Here is a 5430-nt window from a genome sequence, read left to right as displayed (position 1 = left end):
CCCCGCCCGGGCCAATGGCGCAGCGCCACGTCACGGGGCGGTCCCACGCCCTCCATTCAAACCCGAGTGGGGCGGGGGGGGCGGAACCCTCGGCCCCGCCCGGGGCTTCCCGGGGTGGGGGGACAGGGACACGAGAGGGGTCAGGAGTGGGGACAGGAGAGGGGACAGGGACACGAGAGGGGTCAGGAGTAGGGACAGGAGAGGGGACAGGGACACGAGAGGGGTCAGGAGTAGGGACAGGGACACGAGAGGGGTCAGGAGTGGGGTCAGGAGAGGGGACAGGGACACGAGAGGGGTCAGGAGTAGGGACAGGGACACGAGAGGGGTCAGGAGTGGGGACAGAGGGACACGAGAGGGGTCAGGAGAGGGGTCAGGAGTGGGGACAGGGACACGAGAGGGGTCAGGAGAGGGGTCAGAGGGACACGAGAGGGGTCAGGAGTGGGGTCAGGAGAGGGGACAGGGACACGAGAGGGGTCAGGAGAGGGGTCAGGGACACGAGAGGGGTCAGGAGTAGGGACAGGGACACGAGAGGGGTCAGGAGTGGGGACAGAGGGACACGAGAGGGGTCAGGAGTGGGGTCAGGAGTGGGGACAGGGACACGAGAGGGGTCAGGAGTGGGGACAGGAGAGGGGTCAGGGACACGAGAGGGGTCAGGAGTGGGGTCAGAGGGACACGAGAGGGGTCAGGAGTAGGGACAGGGACACGAGAGGGGTCAGGAGTAGGGACAGGGACACGAGAGGGGTCAGGAGAGGGGTCAGGGACACGAGAGGGGTCAGGAGTAGGGACAGGGACACGAGAGGGGTCAGGAGTAGGGACAGGGACACGAGAGGGGTCAGGAGAGGGGACAGGAGAGGGGTCAGGGACACGAGAGGGGTCAGGAGTGGGACAGGAGTGGGGTCAGGGACACGAGAGGGGTCAGGAGAGAGGTCAGGAGTGGGGACAGGGACACGAGAGGGGTCAGGAGTGGGGACAGGAGTGGGGTCAGGGACACGAGAGGGGTCAGGAGAGGGGACAGGATAGGGGTCAGGGACACGAGAGGGGTCAGGAGTGGGGACAGGAGTGGGGTCAGGGACACGAGAGGAGTCAGGAGAGGGGTCAGGAGTGGGGACAGGGACAGGAGAGAGGTCAGGAGTGGGGGCTCGGCACCCCGGGGGATGAAGGGACCGGCGGGGGTGGGGGCTCCCAGGTCCCTTCCCGCCGGAGGTCACGAGTGGGATCCCCAGAGGCAGAGCGGGGAGCTGGCCGCACCCCTGGCAGAGCGGCGGGGTTGAGGTGGCGGTGGGTGACCGGCTCTAATTAATTACGGGGAAATTAAGAACCGCGCTGAGATGCCAGGAGGAGGCGGCTTCAGCCGCAGGGCAGCAGCGATGCTCCCGTTCCACTCGTGACCGTGACACCCACGAGGCTGCACCCGCATCCCTCCACTACCCCATCTCCCTGTCCCCAGCTAGTCTCAGTGCTCGATCCCTTTTGGGGGGCCATGGGGTCCCTCCAGGCCGTGGGTGGGCGGTGGCCGGGACACGACGGCAGGGGGTCCGTGGTCACGCCAGGTGTCCAGCGCGGGTGCTGGTGCGGGGCTCCACGGCCCCCGGGATGGATTCCACGGCCACCGCGGCCCCCTCGGCACTGGCGGTGAATTCCGAGATCATCCCAGTCCCACTGACGCTGGGCTGAAAGGGAGAGCCGCTGCACAGCCGCTGCTCGCTCGCTCGCTCGCGGGGATTAAGACCAGACCTTTGTGGGAGAAAAGGGGCGGGAGAGCCCAGATTATCCCGAACCTGCCTAATGCAGCGTTTCTTGGCTATTCCGGGCGTCTCCGCGGTGGGAGGCAGGGGGGTGGCGAGTGGGGGGTGCTGGGATGCTCTGGCCACGCCACTCTTGGGCTCTCGAGTGCTGGGACACGACGCTGTGAGGTGCGGAGGGTTTTCATGTCACCGGTGCAAGGAGCTCCAGTCCCTGACCCCGCTGTGACAGCGCTGGGTGGGCAGCGCCGGGCACTGGGCTGGCTCAGCGGGGGCTGACGCTTCCCTCCATGGGAAGGAAGTGGTGTCACCACGGAGCTGGGCAGCGAGGGCCAGCGAGGCACTGCGGAGATGCTGGGATTGGTACCCAGGGCACAGCCTCTGCCCCCAGCCCGGGTGTCAGCACCACCCCGTTCACGCCTGTGCCTCCATCCTGGGCTGTGCTGCTTCCTCCGGTGCCGTTTTCATAGCCCATTTTATTGGCAGATTGTATTTTCCTTGCTCTCCATACAGAGAAGCTGAGGCCAGAGGCAAAGCCCCGGGCCCGCAGTTGAGGAGGGGGCCACCTCCGGATGCAACAGTGAGTTTTTGGTAGGTGACGAAGAGGAGGAGGGTTTGCCCCAGCCCCCAGCGGCATCTCCAGCCACTCACGTGAGACAAAGTAGGCACTGGAAGGCCGGTGGGACCCCGGTGCGGCGCTGCTCGCCTCACCTGACGCTGTCATGGGAGCGTGGAGATGGCTGAGACAGCGCAGTCGGGAGGGATTAACATCACCCGGCTGGTGGGAGCCGCCGGGAAGGCTCCCGCGGGCTGGCCTGGCTCCGGCTGGGAAGAGAGGCACTCACTCAACTTGAAAAACTGCCTGGGAGAGACGGGCCCCCTCCCCTTCCGTGCCGCGCAGAGCCCCGCGGCTGCAGCCGGCCCCGGGGAGGCGAGCCCGGGGTGCTGGGCGGCTCTGGAGCCCGCATCGCTCCCGCCCTTCCTCAGCCATCGCCGGCTCCTTTTGCTGCTTCTCAGCAGCTTTTGAAAGCAGAGAAGAAAAAAAGAAAAGGCTTGAAAAGCACTTTGAAAAGCAGGGCAGGGAGAAGCGCCCGGGTTCCCAGCAGCCCCATCCCCTCCTCCTGCTGCCAGCGCCTGCCAGCTTTGTCTGCCGACGCTGCCGAGCCAGCGGGGAGCTCCCCTGAGCCCCGGTGCTGGGGATCACTGTCCGGACACCCCAGGGTGCCAGAACAAAGCGCTGTACCCACAGCCCCTCCCAAATCCCTCCAGCCCCAGGGCCCAGCGCTGGCTGCTGCCAGAAACGCCCCCAGTAACCCCACAGACACCCCCCCAGGGCCAGGGGGTTCAGCCCTTCCCCACACCGTTCAGCCAGGGCTGAGCACTTCCCCAGAGAGTCCTGGCAGGGTGCTCTGCCCCTCCCTGCTGGCACCTTGGCCAGGTGGGCACCGGCACAAGCTGGGTGCCGTGGGCAGGTTCTCCTTGCAGCCTCTCACCTCTCCCAGCTGGAATCCTGTCCTGGCTGGCAGTGCCAGGCTGGGCTCCCCCAGCCTGCTGCTCCCCCCAGGAAGCCATCACCTGGCTGGGCTGCAGCCACCCCGGCCTCTCCCAGAAGAGCTGCTTTTCCAGCCTGGAACTCGATGATATTTGAGGTCCCTTCCAACCCAAACCATTCCATGATCCCACCTGGAGCGTGGCTTCTGCAGCACCCATGGAAAACCCCTGCCCTGGCACAGGGACCCCTGCAGGGGGGTGCCCCAGGCACCCACAGCGTGGGACAGGACAGGGGGCACAGAGCTGGCTCCATCCTCTCCGCTGCTCTCCTCTCCTGCCACCCTGGCACGGAGCAGTGCCCCGGGCACCGGGGCTCTGAGGATGCGCCGAGTCCCGTCTGGCCCCCAGCGTGGCAGGAGGGGCTGTCCCTGCCCTCAAGGCAAGGGAGAGGTGGGGACATGACACACTTGGCTCTGTCCCAGGAGCTGGCAGGGAACAGGAGATATCTGGAGGACAGGGAGAGCCCAGGCTGCGGGGCTGCTTCTAAAATAAATAAATTTAAACAAATCACAGATTTCAGCCCAGCTTTATCGGTCACAACCCTCATTTTTGGCACATCAGCATCTCCCCATCACACCTAGAGAAGGGAATGGCTCCTGCTCCAACGCTGCCCCATCCACCCATCAGCATCTGGGGCTGCCTCATCTCCCCTCTGCCCCCCTTTGGCTCTGCCCTGCTCTGCCCTTGGGAAAACCACAAACCCAGGGAGCAGCGCTCAGGAGAAACGTCAAGGCCGATTTGGTCCTCGGGGAGTGATCAGCACTGACAGCTCACCCCGCCTGACTGCGGCACAGAGCAGCCCAGAGAGCACCGGGAATGGGAACGGGAAGGGGAACGGGAACGGGCGGCCCCCACCTGCCTGGAGCCGCGGGAGTGGCAGGGAGGGAATTTGGGAAAAGAGCTGGTTGGAAGTGGAGGTGGGAGAGAAGCGGCCGGGCTCAGCGCCTTCCCCTGCGAGCCTGGCTGCTTCCACTTCCTCTGTTCCGTGGGGAAACTGAGGCAGCACAGCCGAGCAAGAGCTCTCACCAGTGCCGCTGGCACCCAGCCCATCCCTGCCGTGCCCACAGCACCCTCTGCCGTGGTGGGAGGTGGGATGTCCCCCCGCTCCCTCGGGCTCTGCATCCCTCAGCCGTGGGAAACCGCGGGCTCAGAGAGCTCCTCCGCCCTCGCCACCGCCGCTGCCGCGGGGCCCTGGCACCCCGGCCACAGCCACAGCGGCGGCGTCACCTCCCGGCACGGCGCCAGCGCCCAACCTGCCGCAGGTGTGCCTGCACCCTCGGGCACCTCCTGGCAGCCAGGGGCCAGCTGGGTCAGGACAGGTGAGCCGGGCCTGGGCTCGGCTTTGTCCCGGTGCTGGGGAGCGCAGGCAGATCCCTCACGGGTGGGAGCCAGGGCCTGCCTCCCTGTCCCGGGATGGGAGATGTGTCTGGGGAGATCTGCGCTCGCTGCTCGCAGGGCTGGCACAGCCCTCACCCGGGGACCTGCCCTCACCCGGGGACCTGCCCTCACCTGGGGACCTGCCCTCACCCGGGGATCAGCCCTAACCTGGGGATCAGCCCTAACCCGGGGACCAGCCCTCACCTGGGGACCTGCCCTAACCCGGGGAGCAGCCCTCACCCAGGGACCTTCTCTCACCTGGGGAGCAGCCCTCACCCGGGGAGCAGCCCTCACCTGGGGACCTGCCCTAACCCGGGTATCAGCCCTAACCCAGGGACCTGCTCTCACCCGGGGACCTGCTCTCACCCGGGGACCAGCCCTAACCCAGAGATCAGCCCTCACCCGGGGACGAGCCCTAACCCGGGGACCAGCCCTCACCTGGGGACCTGCCCTAACCCGGGGATCAGCCTTAACCTGGGGACCTGCTCTCACCCGGGGACCTGCTCTCACCTGGGGACCAGCCCTAACCCAGAGATCAGCCCTCACCTGGGGACCAGCCCTCACCTGGGGATCTGCCCTAACCCAGGGATCAGCCCTAACCCGGGGACCAGCCCTCACCTGGGGACCAGCCCTCACCTGGGGATCTGCCCTCACCTGGGGATCTGCCCTCACCTGGGGATCAGCCCTAACCCAGGGATCAGCCCTAACCCGGGGACCAGCCCCAGTACCAGAAGCATCTCTCTCACAGGGAATGCCCCTT

The sequence above is a fragment of the Anomalospiza imberbis genome, chromosome 19, assembly GCF_031753505.1.
Source record: "Anomalospiza imberbis isolate Cuckoo-Finch-1a 21T00152 chromosome 19, ASM3175350v1, whole genome shotgun sequence".
NCBI classification, from domain to species: domain Eukaryota; kingdom Metazoa; phylum Chordata; class Aves; order Passeriformes; family Viduidae; genus Anomalospiza; species Anomalospiza imberbis.
Note: the sequence above shows the minus strand (reverse complement) of the source record.